The following is a 21,097-nucleotide window of genomic DNA, read 5'->3' as shown; positions in this document are numbered from 1 at the left end:
GACGGCGTACTCTAATCAATACTACCAGGTCTGCAATGTTATACGTAAGAATTTGTCAATTCTCAGAGGAGATAAACAATTGAAGGAATCCATAAGTGAAGGTTGCCAATTTATTTACAAGCGCAATATGACATTGGGTAACATTCTTTCCCCAAGTCTTCTAAGGAATAAACAGACAGAGAGCTCATGGTTACAGTTTAAAGATACCTATATGTCATGTAAACGCACCTGTAGATCCTGTGAGTATATCCATGTCTCCAAAAATTTCATCTCTGCAACTACTGGGGAAACATTCGAAACTAGAGGCTGCATTAAGTGTAAGAGTAAATATGTGGTTTACTTAGTAGAATGTGTTTCCTGTAATAGACAATATGTCGGTAGAACTACGAGGGAGGTGGGCATAAGAGTGAAAGAACATTTGGCCCACATCAGCAAGGAAAGAGCAGTATCTGCCCTATCAAGACATTTTTTGGAGGTACACAATGGAGAAGTTGGTTCCTTCAGGTGGCAGGCTATTAAATTGATCCAAAACCCCCCTGGGGGGGGGGATAAATTCCAGATACTTTCACAACAGGAAATATACTGGATACATAAATTGGGTAGCCTGCTACCTGTTGGATTCAACTCCGAGTTTGACATTATTAATTATTGGAACAGGTGACATTTTGTAAGGAGGTTAATTATCCCTTTAAGAAGCTCAGCTGCAGATTACTTCTTTTGCTATGAGTTAGTGGATACAGTACGTAATACACAGTTTATTTATAAAACAGAAGTAATAAACCTGGTTGTTGTTTGTGTCACTGAGGTTTTAGAATCCCCTTATATACATGAAGGGTATCTTTGTAGCAGTGAGTTTAATTATTATTGCAAGCAAGCAAGTATTATTATATAAGTCTGTAACAAGTATGAAGTTGCACAGATTAATTAATCCCAGAGTTTCCGTTACTGAAGTTCAGGCTTTTGTAGTTATGTGATGAATATCAGAGGCTGTATTAATGAATACCTTGAATAGTGCAGGATATATAGTTGGATATTACTTTTCTCCGGAATAATAATTACTTGGTATCAAAACAGTTCATCAATGCGTTTTTATTAAATAGCGATGGTAATGTTACCTTATTTGTTCCTTGCTGAATGAGGCTGACTTACACTGCAAACGGTTGCTCAGGTTCTGTCCCCGGCGTTTCCCTTCAGCGTGTGATGGCGAAAGCCTGTGTTGGGGGAGGGTTCAGCTTCAGTATATGGCTGTAGTACAGATGCCGATACGGTAACGAAACAAACTGACTGATTTACAAGGCAGAGACAGCAGTGGTGAGAGTTGTGATATCCTTATCACTTTGATGTAATTTAGTATAACTCTTCTGAGGATTTGCTGATTTGAGTTGCAGATTGATTGGTGTATTCAGCCACAGACGATGAAGTTGAATTTGTCCTTGTGAGACTGGAAAATAATTAAACAGTGGATTTATCCCTTCTCAGGTGTATTTCAAGTTTAGCTCAGGTCTTCAAGAGTTTGTAGGTCAAACGAAAATTACTAAGCAGTGATTGCCAGGAAGTTGCAGGATTTTAATAGGAAAGCAACCAATAGGTGGAGAGAAAGGAGCGTTACTGCTTAAAGGTACAGTGTCCCTGACATGATCCCCCCCCCTAAGGGAGCTGTTCCACAGCTACCGGATGAGGACGATCTGGGTGTCTCCGATGGAAAGCAGAAATCAATCTGGGAGCTTTGAGGTTGTCAGCAGGTTCCCAAGAGTCTTCATCTGATGAGAAGTTTTTCCAGCGTATCAAATACTGTAATTTGCCAGAGCGCATACGAGAGTCCAATATGGAATGAACCTCATACTCATTAGGGTCCAGAACAGTTGGAGGTGGAGGAAGTAATGTGCTGGTGTCACGTAATTCTCCATAAGGCTTTAATAAAGATACATGTATGGTGGGATGGATCTTTAAATTATCAGGAAGTTCTAAAGTAACTGCATTTTGATTTACTATTCGTTTTATTGAATATGGTCCAATGTAAAGACTTGCCATCTTCTTACTGGGAATCTGTAGTCTAAGATTCTTTGTGGACAACCAAACTTTGTCTCCAATGGAATATGCTGGGGGTACCCTTCTACGAAGATCATAATACTTCTTTTGGACATCCTGGGCATCTTTGATATTTTGATGTATATAGTTAAAGTTATCCACAAGGGAGTTATGCAAATCGTCCACTAAAGGTGAATCAATGGTTTCTTGTGTAGATAATGTAAAAGTTGGATGGTACCCATAGTTTGCGTAAAAGGGAGTAAGTTTCGTAGAGGAGTTGACAGAATTATTATAAGCAAACTCTGCCATTGAGAGGTAATCCATCCAGTCGTTTTGATGATAAGCACAAAAACATCTTAGGTACTGTTCCAACCACTGGTTAATTCGCTCTGCTTGGCCATTTGTCTGCGGATGAAAGGAAGTAGAAAACCTGTGATCCATGTGTGTTAGTTTGCAGAGGTTGGTCCAAAAACGAGAGGTAAACTGGGAACCTCTGTCAGTTGTGAGAGTTGGTGGTATTCCATGTAGTCTGACTATATGGTGCAAAAAGAGTTGAGCTGTCTCTGATGAGGTTGGGAGTTTATGGTATGGCAGGAAATGTGCCATCTTGGTGAAAATATCCACAACAACAAAAATTGTAGTTTGACTTTTAGATATTGGTAAGTCCACAATAAAATCCATGGATAAATGTTGCCATGGTTTTGTAGGAACTGGAAGAGACATGAGCAATCCATATGGAGGTTTTCTTTCAGATTTGGAAGTAGTGCAAATTAAACAGGTTTTAACATACTGGTGTATAGTTTTATCCATCTTGGGCCACCAGAAAGTTCTCTTAATAAGTTCTGATGTTCTTCGGAAGCCTGGATGACCAGAGAGTGGTGAGTCATGTAAAGTCTTCAGTATAGTCGATCTCATGCCTTGGGGTACATAAATTTTATCACCATGATATAGAACCCCGGATTTAGTTGTAAGAGTGGAATGCTCGGATGTGACATCTTTTCTGTCTTTGATTGTGTGTTCTTTGATTTGTGACATAAGGGATGACGTTAATCCAATAAATCTTTCTTTTGGTATTACATCAGTGTTGATGTACTCATTTTCTGGTTTTACTGGTAATCGTGACAAAGCATCAGCTTTCCCATTCTTATTAGCTGGTCTGTAAATGATGTTGAAAGAGAATCTAGAGAAATACAAGCTCCATCTGACTTGTCTCGCAGAAAGAGTCTTGTTACTTTGTAAGTATTGCAGGTTTTTGTGGTCAGTAAAAATCTTAATGGGGTATTTTGTACCCTCTAGTAAGTGTCTCCAATGTTCTAGGGAGAGTTTTATTGCTAACAGCTCTTTGTCCCCAATCGGATAGTTCCTCTCAGCTGAAGACATGACTTTGGAAAAATAAGATATTGGGTGAATGGGACAATCCGGTGACGTCTGTTGTGATAGTATTGCTCCTATGGCGTAATCGGAGGAGTCTACTTCTAGAACATAATACAAGGTTGGGTCAGGAAACCTCAAAATAGGTGCAGAAATGAAACAGTTCTTCAAGGTTTGGAAAGCTGAGTTAGCATCTGGAGTCCAATGGAATACAACAGACGAACTAGTAAGTCTGGAAAGTGGTTTTGCAAGTTTTGAGAAGTTTTTTATAAATTTCCTGTAATAGTTGGAAAACCCAAGAAATCTCTGGAGATCTTTTTTGGTCTTTGGTGTAGGCCAATTCTTCACAGCATCCACCTTTTCTTTCTGCATTTCTATGCCATAAGGTGAAATGTTATAGCCGAGGAATGACACTCTGTCGGTGTGGAACATGCATTTTTCTAGTTTTGCGTAAAGCTTATGTTGTCGTAACCTGGAGAGGACACTCCTCACATGTGCGACATGATCTGTATAAGATTTAGAATAAATTAAAATGTCGTCTAAGTATACGACTACACAAATGTCGAGAAGGTCACGGAAAACGTCATTTATGTAATGCTGGAATGTGGCGGGAGCATTACATAAACCAAAAGGCATGACCAAATATTCGTACAACCCATACCTGGTTCTGAACGCAGTAAGCCATTCATGACCTTCTTTAATTCTTATCAGGTTGTACGCTCCTCTTAAATCAAGTTTAGAGTATATAGTGGCTTCCGAGAGACGCTCAATTAACTCGGGTATTAGAGGGAGTGGATAACGTTTTTTTATCGTAACTTTGTTCAGTTGCCGGTAATCGATGATAGGCCTGAGACTTGAATCTTTATTTCGGACAAAGAAGATTCCCGCACCAGCTGGTGAGGTTGAAGCCCTGATAAACCCCTTCCTGAGATTTTCTTCCAAGTAGGTCTTTAAATGATCCAACTCAGGTTGACTGAGAGGATATAGGTGTCCGTAGGGTATAGTTGCTCCAGGTTGAAGTTCTATCGGGCAATCATACGGACGATGTGGTGGTAAAGTTTCTGACTCAGTTTTACTGAAAACATCGGAGTAGTCAGAATATTCAACAGGCAAAGCCGGAGTATTGGTATCAGTTTTTAACAGGATTTTATCTTGATTGCAATGATGTAAACAATATTGCGAGTTGAATGACACTTGTTGGGGAGTCCATGTTATTTGGGGGTTATGGTGCTGCAACCATTTAATGCCTAGAACAACAGGGAAATGAGGAGAAGGTAATACATCAAAAGAAAGTAATTCACTATGACCAGCAACAGAAACCTTTATGGGTATGGTGTGGTGAGTTATTGGACCAGTAGTAATTGTAGAACCATCAATGACACGGACACAGATAGGGTTTGCTTTTTGAATGATTGGAATTTTATTTGATTTTACAGTTTCTGCATCTATGATACTTCCATAGTCTCCAGAATCAATAATTCCATCAAGTGTCAACTGGCTTTGGTCCCACTGTAGGGAAAGAGATAAAATGCAGTAAGCAGATTTGTTAGCGTTAATGACTGATGTATAGATAGGGTTTAACTTACTTCGTTTATTTTTTTGTAGTGTAGGGCAATCTTGTACTGTATGTGCAGGGTTGGCACAGTACATACATAGAGATTTAACCCTTCTTCTGAGTCGTTCCTCAGGAGTTAAAGGGCCTCTTATTATTCCAATTTCCATGGGTTGGTCTAACTGTTTAGTTGTAGAGGGAGCCTCCCTAGGTGGTAGAAAAGTAGAAGGTCTAGGACGAGCATCTATTGCATAACGCTCAGCGCGTCTTTCACGTAACCTGCGGTCCATTAAGGTGGCTGTACGCATGAGTGCTTCCAGAGATTTGGGTAGTTCAATCCGAGCTAGCTCATCCTTTAAATTATCAGCCAGACCAAGCCTAAATTGATTCCTGAGAGCCACTTGGTTCCATTGTGAATCTGTAGCATACAATTTAAAATCAGTTATGTAGTCCTCCACTGGTCTCTTACCTTGTTTTAGATTTCTCATAGAGGATTCTGCTGTGAGTTGAACGTCAGTGTCTTGGTATAATTCATCCAAGGAAGTAAAGAAATCCTCTAAGCTTCCCAATAAAGGGTCATCTGTTTCACAGAGGTTGTCTGCCCAGGTGCGAGGCTCACCCCTGAGGAAAGAAATTGTACTCAAAACTTTAACCCTCTCAGTAGGGTATGTTCTAGGCTTTAAGATGAATAGCAATTGACAGGAGTTCTTAAACTGTCTGTAAAGTTTACGATTCCCAGAGAATGGCTCTGGAAGAGCAATCTGTGGTTCTGGGGTTAAATCATGATGTGAGGGTCTAGTCGAAATGGAATCCCTAATAATGTTCCTGAGGGATTGATTTTCAATTTGTAAGTCATGCACTGCTTGTGCTAATTGATCTACCTTCTGTGTGAGGTTATACACTACTTGAGGAAGCTCTGCTGGCTCCATATTGATGGCTTAGTAATTATGTAAGGAGGTTAATTATCCCTTTAAGAAGCTCAGCTGCAGATTACTTCTTTTGCTATGAGTTAGTGGATACAGTACGTAATACACAGTTAATTTATAAAACAGAAGTAATAAACCTGGTTGTTGTTTGTGTCACTGAGGTTTTAGAATCCCCTTATATACATGAAGGGTATCTTTGTAGCAGTGAGTTTAATTATTATTGCAAGCAAGCAAGTATTATTATATAAGTCTGTAACAAGTATGAAGTTGCACAGATTAATTAATCCCAGAGTTTCCGTTACTGAAGTTCAGGCTTTTGTAGTTATGTGATGAATATCAGAGGCTGTATTAATGAATACCTTGAATAGTGCAGGATATATAGTCGGATATTACTTTTCTCCGGAATAATAATTACTTGGTATCAAAACAGTTCATCAATGCGTTTTTATTAAATAGCGATGGTAATGTTACCTTATTTGTTCCTTGCTGAATGAGGCTGACTTACACTGCAAACGGTTGCTCAGGTTCTGTCCCCGGCGTTTCCCTGCAGCGTGTGATGGCGGAAGCCTGTGTTGGGGGAGGGTTCAGCTTCAGTATATGGCTGTAGTACAGATGCTGATACGGTAACGAAACAAACTGACTGATTTACAAGGCAGAGACAGCAGTGGTGAGAGTTGTGATATCCTTATCACTTTGATGTAATTTAGTATAACTCTTCTGAGGATTTGCTGATTTGAGTTGCAGATTGATTGGTGTATTCAGCCACAGACGATGAAGTTGAATTTGTCCTTGTGAGACTGGAAAATAATTAAACAGTGGATTTATCCCTTCTCAGGTGTATTTCAAGTTTAGCTCAGGTCTTCAAGAGTTTGTAGGTCAAACGAAAATTACTAAGCAGTGATTGCCAGGAAGTTGCAGGATTTTAACAGGAAAGCAACCAATAGGTGGAGAGAAAGGAACGTTACTGCTTAAAGGTACAGTGTCCCTGACACATTTTTGGCTCCCTTGTTTGACTTACATCATGTAGCTCAGGATAATACTACAATTAGTATATGCAGTCAAGAGGGAGTCTGTAACAGTATAGCTGACCTTATGGATACATCTACTAAATTAATGGATAAGTAAAGAGCTTTGAGCCAGGTTATTATTTAGATTGTATGTCAGTGGTTATCTTATGGTATTGCATTATACTTATTGTTTAGCTAATTATATGGAGATCTAAATGGTCTAAATAATATTATTATGTACTTGCAGCTACAATTTTGTCTCACTATTTGGGGAATTAATTTCTAAGATGGCATAACACTTGTGGGTTTGTCCAAACATAACTATCCAATAGGATTCATGTCTGGATTTAGACTCTAGGGAATATATCTAGTTTTTTATATGTGGTGAATAGATATATATGGTCATGTTAGTATCAACAATTGGTTCACTACTATGTTAGATTTAATGTGCTAATTCACATTTCTATCATGTGTGGTAAACAGATACATACGGTCATGTTAGTATCAGCATTGAGTTTAATTAACAAGGTTAACTCTATATATAGCTCTTAGTATATTGTCACATTTAATTCAATTTTCCTCATGAATAGACTATTTATATTAGGTTTCTAAAAAATACATAATGTTCTGTGTCAAATTTATTAATAATCTGCACAATAAAGGTGTCTTTTTGATTATGATAGACAACAAATAGTTTAAAAAAATGGGAGGATTTGGATTCTCCAATGGGAGGATACCATTTCATTTAAAAGTCCTGCACAGCAGGTAGATTTTAAGTTTATGACTACTGTCCCAGAGACCGAAACCGGTCAAACTCTTTTTCTCATTTTTTAATTATACAGGAGCACTTGCTTTGTTTTATGGATTTGTAATAAAGTTTTTCTTTTTATGAAACACAGCTCTGGTGTCATTCTCAGGATTTAAACAAAGGAACAACTTTTTTTCACATTTTTGTGGAGCACTGTGACTCCTTTCAGCATTTGATTCCCTTGTTTCCCGTTGGGACTATTTGGCTTACACCTTACCCCTAGCTTGGAGGGAGGAGCATCGGGGCTGTGCAGATAGCGTGACAGAGAGACGCCTAAACCAACCGCCAGAAACACGCTGGGACGGCCGCCAATCTCCTAGGACGAGGAGAACTGCATCAATTGCGGGAAACCCAAGAGAAGAAGCTGCGACTAGCGGCACCAACACCGGAGCGCAAGGACTGTAAGATGCTCTGAGTATCGATCAATAAGAAGGAGGAACCGCGAACAGCGATACTCAGATAGAGACGCAGATGATCTTGAGCAGCGGCGGTGATATCAAGTATGGTAACAAATATTTTTCTACTAATAGCCATTTAGCTTGTGGCAGTTACTGTTGTGCTGATTTATGTATGCCACATTTAAGTCTGATACAGCCTTTGTGAGTGTTGCTTCTGTCTTAAAAGGAGTACAACATTTGCATGCATGCATACATATTTTCTTGCCTTGAACTGCCAGCTATTACTGGACTGCATTAAGTTTGTTTGTACACGCTACGTGCTTGATGCCTGATTTTTCACTGCAGCATTTGATGGATGAGGACATTGTAGTCTCTATCACCAGCTGCTTGTTGCATAAGTAACGGCCCAGGTATTAGCTCCCAACACCCACTAAAATTGTCTGAGAATTTTCGGTCCACTATTTTTGTTTCATCATTTATATGTATTGTTTTCAATGTTGCCTAACTATCCAAGAAGTTCCTTGAAAAATTCCAAAAGGAAAGGATGAAGGTCAGTTGCTAAGACAGAATCTGGAATGCCACGAAAGCAAATATTATTTTTCAAAGACTTATCTTCCAAGTCAGCTGGTTTAAATTCCATTTAGGAGATTTGTTTGGCTAAGAATTGAGAACATGAAAGGAGATTGGAATGATCAATCACTAGATCATCTTGTTTGCGCTCTAATGCATCAACTCTTTTGCCAATTTCTGAGATTTCCTTTTGTAGTTCAGCTGTATTCTGTTGCATAACTTGAGTAAGTGACTCAGTCTGGGCTGCAAGCATTTCCTGCTGAATATCTCTAGAGATATAATGCTGTGTAGAATGTAAACAAGAACTATCACTTCATTTTGAGTCTTCTTCTTTGTGTGCAACATTAGGTGAGTTTTCCAGTTCAGCTAAAAGGTCCCTCCTAGACTCTGAAAAATGATCCATAACAGAATTGTCTGTGAGGTAAGGAGTTTTAGATCTTTTATGTAAGGAGTGAGGCATAGGGGCCTATTTAACAAAGGTCTGTCGGACCTGATCCGACAGACCTCGCTGAATGTGGAGAGCAATACGCACTCCGTATTCAGTATTGCACCAGCAGCTCTTGTGAGCTGCTGGTGCAACGCCATCCCCTGCAGATTCACGGCCAATTCACGGCCGCCAGCAGGGTGGTGTCAATCAACCCGATCGTACTCGATTGAGTTAAATTGTGGCGATGTCTGTCCGCCTGCTCAGAGCAGGCAGACAGGTTATGGAGAAGCGATCTTTAGACCGCTGCTTCATAACTGGTGTTTCTGGCGAGCCTGCAGGCTCGCCAGAAACACGGGCCCTCAAGCTCCATCCGGAGCTTGATAAATGGGCCCCATAGTGTATAGAATTTTTTAGTAAGAATTTCTGAGGGTAATATGAGGCATAGGGGCCTATTTAACAAAGGTCTGTCGGACCTGATCCGACAGACCTCGCTGAATGTGGAGAGCAATACGCACTCCGTATTCAGTATTGCACCAGCAGCTCTTGTGAGCTGCTGGTGCAACGCCATCCCCTGCAGATTCACGGCCAATTCACGGCCGCCAGCAGGGTGGTGTCAATCAACCCGATCGTACTCGATTGAGTTAAATTGTGGCGATGTCTGTCCGCCTGCTCAGAGCAGGCAGACAGGTTATGGAGAAGCGATCTTTAGACCGCTGCTTCATAACTGGTGTTTCTGGCGAGCCTGCAGGCTCGCCAGAAACATGGGCCCTCAAGCTCCATCCGGAGCTTGATAAATGGGCCCCATAGTGTATAGAATTTTTTAGTAAGAATTTCTGAGGGTAATATGCAATAGAGATGACAGTACGTTTGCAGCAAGATGGCTGGTAAGTTCCCAAGTTGTTTATAGGTTAATAAGGATTACATAAGAATGTAGTGCCACTGAAAGCAAAACATCATAATCAGGAAAAGTCATAACATCATATCAGGAAAAGTCCTGATCTAAATAGGAAACACTGCCCTCAGTTTAGTGCTACTGAGGTTTGCACATCATGTGAACATGTTATGCTGTCTATGCCAGAATAAACTAGAACTTGTCAGAGAACATTGTCATCTAATATGTCACATAGTCACAGACCCAGAGCTGAAACCATGGTGCTGCTTGTGGCAAAGAATATCCTCCTTAATAAACTGCTGGTGGTTGGGTGTGACTATAGCAGAGAATTCCTTACTCTCTCTCCTCAGGTACTACCTACAAGAAGAGGGGGGGGGGTATAGGAAAGGGACCTACTCAGACAAGCTGAGCATGAGTGGGAGAGGAGAGAGAGTAGTTGCCTAATTAGCAATCTGAATTTTAATGACCAAAAAAGAAAACATTTACAGCATAGGTCTGAGCTGTGCTGTGTTATTGGAATGGCCTCCAATTCCAAGAGGTTGATTTAAGGTCTCTTGATTAAACAAACTTTATTAAAGAGAAGGCTTATTAATATGTATCCCACAATTTAAAGGGATAGGAAAGTCAAAATTAAACTTGCATGCTTTAGATGGAGTATGTAATTTTAAGAATTCACTTAAATTTTCAAATGTGCTGCATTCTATTGTTATCCCTTTTTGAAAAAGAATATGCACATATCCTACACTGGTGTGATCTAGTTGCTGATTGGTGCCTGCATACTTTTATCTCTTGTGATTGGCTAACTTGATGTGTTCAGCTAGCTGTCAGTAGTGCATTGCTGCTCCTTCAGAAAAGGATAACAAGAGAATAAGTAATCCGGGTCTAACTAGGATAACAGTAATATTGGTACCTCTTCCTGTAATGGGAGAACACACAGCCACCTGTAACAGTCCTCAATTAGAGCCAGATTGTAGGGGCTATCTCTAAGTTGCACCAAAGTTGTAGTTGTAACTCAGTAATGCGTGCCTGAGTATTTTAGGGAGATTCAGACCGTTTGGCTATCTCTAATAAGAATTTAATGAGAAGTATTTAGGGAGCTATACAAACGCACTTCTTCACTCTATGCCAGTTATCTCCACCCTCATACATATATATTTATTTATTGATGCTCAACACTGTGCAAGTTGCCCCTTGTGCTGTGTGAGGTGTTTGTGTGCAGCTGTCAGCATGAAAACAAGGCTCCAATTAGAGCCTATGGAGGCACACTCCCTTGTAAGATTGGCTTCCGACAATGCGAACGCCAGCTCGCATTCACATTGCACCTTACTTGTAATACCAGCACACACGGAGTGTGCTGGTATTGCCAAGTTAAATGCACATATTGTGATAGCATAAGTGCAAATGTGCGCTTAACTTGTAATCTTGTAAACTTTGAGTGGTTGCTAATCTTATTTTTAGTATAATATATGGCAACCTATCAGTTAGATTCATTCAATCTTAATTTAAACTTGATAACCTAACATGCTTGCCACTCATATAGACTTATTTTTAGTAGTTTTCTCTGTAAGCACCTGATATGATTGGCAAACACATACCTTAAAGGGATACTAAATCTCATTCATGATTTAGATAGAGCATACAATTTTAAGCAACTTTCTAATTTATTCCTATTATCAATTTTTCTGTTTCTTGCTATCTTTATTTGAAAAGCAGGAATGTAAAGCGTAGTAGTCAGTCCATTTTAGGTTCAGCACCCTCGGTAGTGCTTGCTTGTTGGTGGTTAGTTGGTTGGTTACCCACCAATCAGCAAGCACTACCCAGGTGCTGAACATGGACCCACGCTCCATAAAAGGGCATCTGTGTTAAGCAGTGAATAGAATATTTTTTACCTTCACGGCTCATATTACTGATGCGTGAGTGATCAATATTCCTGTACTTGACGGCGGTCATATAAACATTGACATTTGTGCTTGTTATGGGGGTGTAGAAAACATTTACATACACTGCATTATTGGCTGTGAAGGCCTGCTGCTATTGTGTGTTAGCTCTGCCCTTCTCTAAGGGCGGACCGTGATGGCACCGATCTCAGCTACAACTGTTAGTTAAAGTTTTAAATTATTATATAATTCCATGATTTGATTCCATTTCATTGTTGTTGGTTTACATGTCCATTGTAAATGCTTACATTGCCATTAAAACTACTTTTCAGCATACTGGTCCTTTAATAGGTGGGATCAGACGGATAGACCACAGGAAAGTTTTACTCTGTAAAACCATTACTGGATTAAAAAGAAGCTGCACCTAGGTGGTAAATCACCATAGATATCAGGTTCCTTGGTTATTTGAATCACAACTGCAGAGTCTAAATAAATTATATTTGTTTCACAACTGAAGTACAGGCTATTATATCAGCATAGACTGTTTTACTCAGAGTGATTTTTATAAGGGAAGGCAGTAAGTCTTTATATGGCTATATATTATTGTTATACCATATAAGTATTAAGAGTCTGAAAATAAGTATTAGTATTAATAACAACTTTTGACGTTGGTATAGCTCAAGCCCAAATGAGATAGATAGTGTTCATTATAATAAGCACTGAAGCGTGAGAGATATGAGACACACAGACTGCAGGTGCTGACAGGGGCGTGACCTGCTGCAAGACACAGCACACTGAATAATGCTTGCAGCGTGGATATCTGAACACAGACCAGTGAGTGTAATAGGAGCTGTGAGACACGCTGAGTTGTAAGGAGCTGTATGGCACGCTGAGATGAGTGAAGCTGTGTGACGTCACATAAAGTCCGTTACTGTCTGGTATGAAAATGAATCAAAGAAAGTTTATATCATTAACATGAAACATACGTTGCAAATGACAGTAATAACTGAGAGACAAAGTCAATTTAGAAAAGTTCAAGAGAAAACATGATATTTGAAATTAGCCGTTACTTTAGGCATCCAAGGTAAATTAGATTTGATACAAATACCGTAGCGGTATTAGGTAGAATGCTCCTGTTGGAAATTAAGTAGCAATTCCTGTAGAGATGTAGAGTTGAAATAAATTAATACTTCTTGGAATAGTAAACTTCAGGATGAATGAGACTAGTTGTTATTAGTCCCTTTATGAGACCAAACTGCAGCTGGTATTTGTAATCCAAATGATAAAGTAGTAGAAGTAAATCTTCTCTTGATAAGCATGTAGCTTATAGGAAACAGAGCACTGGTTTTAGCAATACTCAACAACTAAGCACTTGTTTGGGGCGGGGTAATGCCTTAAGTAGAGGTGAGGAAGGTGAGTTGAGGCAAAAGGTAAAAGCAGGACTGGAATCCTTACAGATCCCCCCCCTCAAGCAAGCCGACCACAGAATTATTAGGCAAGTTGTATTTTTGAGGATTCATTTTATTATTGAACAACAACCATGTTCTCAATTAACCCAAAAAACTCATTAATATCAAAGCTGAATAGTTTTGGAAGTAGTTTTTAGTTTGTTTTTAGTTATAGCTATTTTAGGGGGATATCTGTGTGTGCAGGTGACTATTACTGTGCATAATTATTAGGCAACTTAACAAAAAACAAATATATACCAATTTCAATTATTTATTTTTACCAGTGAAACCAATATAACATTCAACATTTTACTTTAGTATATCACTTGATCCATCCCGATTTATATATCCAATCAGTGTTAGAAACCTATGTAGTTGTAGTGTTTAACTGCAGACTTGGGTGATTTATGCCCCACTGTTGTAATTCATATGACACTATTAGTATGAATTGGCAGTAATGCTTATCTCCCCACCAGATAATTTTAGTGTTTTGCCTTGACCACGCTCTTTTTTTGGCCCCTTTATTGGTGCAACACGAGTTCTTCTCTCTCTACTAGATAATTCTGGTACTCGCTTTAGTTAATTTCTTTATCTGGCCCCTTTATTGGTGCAATATTGGCTCCACATATTACTGATTAGAAGGATGTACTATGGTTGCGATACACCTCACGACCCTTATCATCATAATCCTATCAGCCAGCGCCACGTATCTGGATCAGGATCGCTACGGTGCGATCCTGACTTGACAGAAACATTGAGGCCGGGCATGCACACTCAGCGCAGAGGAGGAATGTAGACATCGCCAACGCCTACTCTTGAGCGTATGCAGCGATTGGGCCACATCTGACTGTAGCTTGTCATGCGCATTGAGCGCCTGTGGACGCCGACTTAGTCAGCGGCGAATTTAAATTACACAGAACCTGAAACTATGAGACAATAGCTGATTGAGACATCTACTTATTTCTTCAAAAGAACTTAACGTTCACTAGTATTGGAATTGCTGTGCTCTGTCTGTTCCCAATCACACTTGTCATCTGAAATTAATTTGCCTTTATACAACATGTCACTCATAACAAGGTATGACCTTTATAAGTTTAGTGAAATGACAGCTTAAAATCAAATGTAATACCAACTAGAAAAATATATATATACAAAAATTGCTATTAAGCATTGCCTCCCATACTGTGTATGGTTGACATTATGCTGTATGTTTTAATGTGTGCTTCATTATTATTATTTTCTAAAAAATAAGGTATAATAATTTTTTTAAAGTTTTTTTAAGTATATTTGACTAAACAAAATGTAGCATGAATAATGTTAACTAGGAATGTATGAAATCTGTATTATGCATTGTATATTATATTGTACACTGTTTATGTTTATATTTTAATGTGTGTTCTATATGGTAGCAACTGATTGGTTGGGATCATATTACTGATTAAGTGGACCCATCCCACTACCACCTGTTTAATATCAATTAATTTAGGTTTAGGGTATATCTAGCAAGTGTTCAGTAAACATTTTATGAAGCCTGATGAAACAGCCATTGGCTGAGAAACGCGTTGCCTGTTATTTTTACAATTTTATTAAAGTCACTTTTTAATATTTTGAACACTTGCTGCATCTTTCTTTGGGATATATATCTTTTAGCCTTTTCCTGAGGAATAATTCTTTTTCTGGATCAATTGTGGGATCCTTTTGCACCTCTGGGTGACTGAATTGACCCCTTCATGCCTCTATAGCACCACGAGAGGTGCTTTACACTTTGTGAGTATTATTCATCTCTTTGCTTGTATTGACACCTTTGCACCAGCAATACTAGGCCATATTGGCACCTGTGTTTTCCTTCTGCCTATACAGACATCAGCTCCTGTGCAGGAAGTTGGTCTTCTGGGTGACCAAATAGATCCCAGACCGTATATCTAGCACTAACTGAGGTGCTCTACTAAACGTGAGTTTACTCATCACCTTAAGATCTATTTATTCTGGATCAAACAATATTGGGCCATGTGGCGCTTCTGTCTTTTCTCTTCATAGATTGCCGCTCCTGGATCCTGGCCTGGATCATGAAAGATAGCTGCCTCCCATCCCAATAGAGACTTTCACTTTATTATCACTGTGTTTGTTTTGATTGTTTATTATTTTTACCCTGTATCACATTGCTATTGATTAACACTGTATAACATTGAACATTGTATGATTTATCACTTTAAAACCACATTGACACTGGTTTCCACAGCATATCACCTTGATTTATCACTTTAGTATTTTTTAATATTAATCTAACATTTAGATACATAAGTATAGAATTATTTGGTCACATCTTCTCTCTTACACTTAGGGCGCCCCCTCTTTTTCTTTTTTCTTTTTTGATAACATCTCAACATTCACAAATATACATTTCTGACATTCAAAAACAAAACAAAAACAAATCAGTGACCAATATAGCCACCTTTCTTTGCAAGGACACTCAAAAGCCTGCCATCCATGGATTCTGTCAGTGTTTTGATCTGTTCACCATCAACATTGCATCCAGCAGCAACCACAGCCTCCCAGACACTGTTCAGAGAGGTGTACTGTTTTCCCTCCTTGTAAATCTCACATTTGATGATGGACCACAGGTTCTCAATGGGGTTCAGATCCGGTGAACAAAAAGGCCATGTCATTAGATTTTCTTCTTTTATACCCTTTCTTGCCAGCCACGCTGTGGAGTACTTGGAAGCGTGTGATGGAGCATTGTCCTGCATGAAAATCATGTTTTTCTTGAAGGATGCAGACTTCTTCCTGTACCACTGCTTGAAGAAGGTGTCTTCCAGAAACTGGCAGTAGGACTGGGAGTTGAGCTTGACTCCATCCTCAACCCGAAAAGGCCCCACAAGCTCATCTTTGATGATACCAGCCCAAACCAGTACTCCACCTCCACCTTGCTGGCGTCTGAGTCGGACTGGAGCTCTCTGCCCTTTAACAATCCAGCCACGGGCCCATCCATCTGGCCCATCAAGACTCACTCTCATTTCATCAGTCCATAAAACCTTAGAAAAATCAGTCTTGAGATATTTCTTGGCCCAGTCTTGACGTTTCAGCTTGTGTGTCTTGTTCAGTGGTGGTCGTCTTTCAGCCTTTCTTACCTTGGCCATGTCTCTGAGTATTGCACACCTTGTGCTATTGGGCACTCCAGTGATGTTGCAGCTCTGAAATATGGCCAAACTGGTGGCAAGTGGCATCTTGGCAGCTGCACGCTTGACTTTTCTCAGTTCATGGGCAGTTATTTTGCGCCTTGGTTTTTCCACACGCTTCTTGCGACCCTGTTGACTATTCGGAATGAAACGCTTGATTGTTCGATGATCACGCTTCAGAAGCTTTGCAATTTTAAGAGTGCTGCATCCCTCTGCAAGATATCTCACTATTTTTGACTTTTCTGAGCCTGTCAAGTCCTTCTTTTGACCTATTTTGCCAAAGGAAAGGAAGTTGCCTAATAATTATGCACACCTGATATAGGGTGTTGATGTCATTAGACCACACCCCTTCTCATTACAGAGATGCACATCACCTAATATGCTTAATTGGTAGTAGGCTTTCAAGCCTATACAGCTTGGAGTAAGACAACATGCATAAAGAGGATGATGTGGTCAAAATACTCATTTGCCTAATAATTCTGCACTCCCTGTAGAGAGAAAAGAAGTCCATTTATTTTGATGATATGAGCAATAGCAACGTAAATATTGCTCAAGCCACTGATTGAGTCTCTCAGTTTGGCCGTTAGTCTGAGGGTGGAAGGCTGTGCTTAACCTTTGATCGATTTGGAGTGCTTTAGTGAGTGCTTTCCAGAAGCGTGAAGTGAATTGGGTTCCTCTATCAGTAGTTAAAATGGAGGGTAACCCGTGGTATCGTACAATGTGGTTTAGAAATAAGTATGCTGTTTCAATGGAAGTGGGTAACGTGATAAGGAATAAAATGTGCCATTTTAGTAAAATGATCTGTAACAACTAAAATGGTAGTTTGTCCGGAACTAGGTGGTAAATCAACTATAAAATCCATTCCCAAATGAGACCAAGGAGATTCTGGTACTTCCAGAGGAATCAAATAGCCATAGGGAGGTCTCCTTTCTGGTTTTGATACTGTACAGGTTGTACAATGTTGTATATATTCCTTTATACTGGTTTTCATTGATGGCCACCAGTAACTTCTGGTGATGAGCTCTTGAGTATGTTTGATACCTGAATGACCAATTAGTGGAGGGTCATGATGATCTTTGATTATTTTCTGTCTGAAACGTTCTGGAATATATAGTTTAGAACCATGAAAGTAAAAACCATTCTGGAGGATTAAGCTATCTAGTAGGGTTTGGTCTTCTGAAGATAGATCAGATTGGTATTCCTTATCCTGTTGAGATAGGATAGCAAGGAAACGAGTAGGGGGAAGAATGCTAGTAGGAGAGTCTTCTTGTACAGGTCTTGAATCTCGTCGAGAGAGTGCATCTGCCTTCCCATTTTTTGATCCTGGCCTGTACATGATTTGAAAATTGAAACGACTAAAGTAGAGACTCCATCACACTTGATGTCCAGATAAAGTTTTGTTATTTTGTAGATATTCCAAATTCCGGTGATCAGTGTAAATCACTATAGGTAGTGAGGTACCTTCAAGAAGATGTCTCCAGAATTCAAAGGCTCTTTTAATGGCTAGAAGTTCCTTGTCCCCAATGGAATAGTTGATCTCTGCTGAAGTCATAATTTTTGAATAGAACCCAACTGGGTGTAGTGGTTCTTTAGGAGACTGTCTTTGGGAGAGGACAGCGCCAAGAGCATAATCTGAAGAATCCACCTCTAGGGTATATTGAAGGTTTGGATCAGGATATTTCAGAATAGGAGCAGATGAAAAGGAATTCTTCAGGAAGCTGAACGCATCATCCTGTTCTTTGGTCCACTGGAAAGAGAAATTAGCACTAGTTAATTTAGTCAGAGGTTTCGCAATTTTTGAGAAATTGCGAATGAACTTTCTGTAATAGTTACTGAAGCCAAGAAACTTTTGTAGTTCTTTCGTGTTGATGGTGTGGGCCAGGATTTTACTGCTTCTACTTTGTTATCTTGCATTTGAATCCCATTTGGGCTGATGGAGTAACCCAGGAACTCTATTTTGTTGGTGTGAAAAATACATTTTTCCAATTTGGCGTAGAGCCGATGGACTTGGAGTCTTGCTAAAACCCAACTAACATGTTTGATATGTTCTTCTAGATTTTTGGAATAGATTAGAATGTCATCTAGGTAGACAACAACACATGTGTCAAGGAGATCATGGAAAATGTCATTAATAAAGAACTGGAAAGTTGCGGGTGCGTTGGTTAAGCCAAAGGGCATAACTAGATATTCAAACAACCCATACCTAGTTCTAAAAGCGGTAAGCCACTCATCCCCCTCTCGGATACGCACTAAATTGTACGCCCCTCTCAAATCTAATTTAGTAAAAATCTGAGCATGCCTGAGTCTTTCTATGAGTTCAGGAATGAGGGGGAGAGGGTATCGTTTTTTTATGGTTATTTTGTTCAATTGTCTGAAGTCAATGATAGGCCGAAGAGATTGGTCTTTGTTCCGCACAAAAAACATTTCTGCACCAGCAGGAGAAACCGAAGGACGGATAAACCCTTTCTTTAGATTTTCATCTAGGTAAGTCTTTAGATGATCTAGTTCTGGTTGACAAAATGGGTATAAATGTCCGATAGGTGGTGTGGTTCCAGGTTTCAATTCAATAGGGCAGTCATAGATTCTGTGTGGGGGAAGGGTGTCTGCTTCCTTCTTACTGAAGACTTCAGAGAACTGCTTGTACATTTCTGGTATCAGAGTTTCTGAAGTGGAGGATAAACTGTGAAAAAAGGTTCTATGACAAGTCTGTTGGCAGAAATCAGAATTTAATTGAACATTTAAGGATTTCCAATTAATATCAGGTTCGTGTAGCTGTAACCAAGCTAGCCCAAGTACTATTGGGAATAATGGAGAAGTGATTACATCAAAGCTGAGATGTTCATGATGTGTTTTTAATGTGGTGACAGAGAGCGGGATGGTGTGATGTGTAATGGGCCCTGATGATATCTCAGAGCCATCAACCACACGGAGGAAATTAGGAGACAACTTTTTTATCAATGGTATTTCATTTTTTGAAACCAGAGAACTGTCAATGTAGTTTCCTTGTGCTCCTGTATCCAAGATGGCTGGAATGGTCACTTGCTTATTTGCCCACTGTAGAGAAAGAAGTAAAGAACAATGAAGAGGGTTGTTATGCTTTAACTGGAGAGAAAGATTGGTATGGTACTTACTCTTCTTGTTCTGTGGCAAAGAGGGGCAATCCTTTAAAGTATGAGATGAGGATGCGCAAAACATGCAGAGGCCTCTAGTCTTCCTTCTGATGCGTTCTTCAGGAGTTAGAGGTCCTCTAATAAAACTTATATCCATTGCTTCAGCACCAGTTGAACCAGTATGAGAACTGTTAGAAGTAGGAAGGTTTAGAACCTTATCCTTCTTGTAAACAATTTCAGGGGGTTGACGTTCAAATCTTCTTTCACGTAATCTCCTATCAATTTGCCTGCTGAGCTTCATAAGGCCTTCCAATGTTTCAGGCAAATCAGTTTGGGCTAATTCATCTTTTACTGCGTCAGAGAGTCCAAGCCTGAACTGTTTTTTTAAAGCAATGGCGTTCCATTGAGAGTCAATAGAATATTGCTTGAATTCTGTTATGTAACATTCAACAGGTTTGATACCTTGTTTTAGGTTCCTCATCTTTTTCTCAGCAGTATACTGTAGGTTAGAATCATAGTATAATTCATCCATGATATCCAGAAAAGATGAAAAAGATGAGAGAACAGGATTATTTGTCTCAAAGAGGGTGTCTGCCCAAATGCGAGGTTCACCTCTTAAATAGCTTATCATTGTGAGGACTTTAACCCTATCATTTGGGTATGTTCTAGGTTTAAGGGTGAAATTAAGCAGACAAGCATTTTTAAATTGACGGTATAAATTCCTATCTCCATTGAAAAAATCTGGAGGTGCAATAAATGGTTCTGACAGATTGTCAGGAAGGCTCTGTTTAGTAGAGACAGTGTCTTTTATTACTTTTCTTAAAGTTTCATTTTCAAATTGTAACTCTCTAAAGGCTTGTCTAAGTTGGTCAACTCTTTGTGTTAAATTATAAACAATTTGAGGAAGCTCTGCTGGATCCATTATTTATGGCTTAGTTGTTATATCAGGTTCCTTGGTTATTTGAATCACAACTGCAGAGTCTAAATAAATTATATTTGTTTCACAACTGAAGTACAGGCTATTATATCAGCATAGACTGTTTTACTCAGAGTGATTTTTATAAGGGAAGGCAGTAAGTCTTTATATGGCTATATATTATTGTTATACCATATAAGTATTAAGAGTCTGAAAATAAGTATTAGTATTAATAACAACTTTTGACGTTGGTATAGCTCAAGCCCAAATGAGAGAGATAGTGTTCATTATAATAAGCACTGAAGCGTGAGAGATATGAGACACACAGACTGCAGGTGCTGACAGGGGCGTGACCTGCTGCAAGACACAGCACACTGAATAATGCTTGCAGCGTGGATATCTGAACACAGACCAGTGAGTGTAATAGGAGCTGTGAGACACGCTGAGTTGTAAGGAGCTGTATGGCACGCTGAGATGAGTGAAGCTGTGTGACGTCACATAAAGTCCGTTACTGTCTGGTATGAAAATGAATCAAAGAAAGTTTATATCATTAACATGAAACATACGTTGCAAATGACAGTAATAACTGAG

This window comes from Bombina bombina, chromosome 5, assembly GCF_027579735.1.
Source record: "Bombina bombina isolate aBomBom1 chromosome 5, aBomBom1.pri, whole genome shotgun sequence".
Lineage (NCBI taxonomy): Eukaryota > Metazoa > Chordata > Amphibia > Anura > Bombinatoridae > Bombina > Bombina bombina.
The sequence above is the reverse complement of the archived record's forward strand: the minus strand, read 5'-3'. Positions refer to the sequence as shown.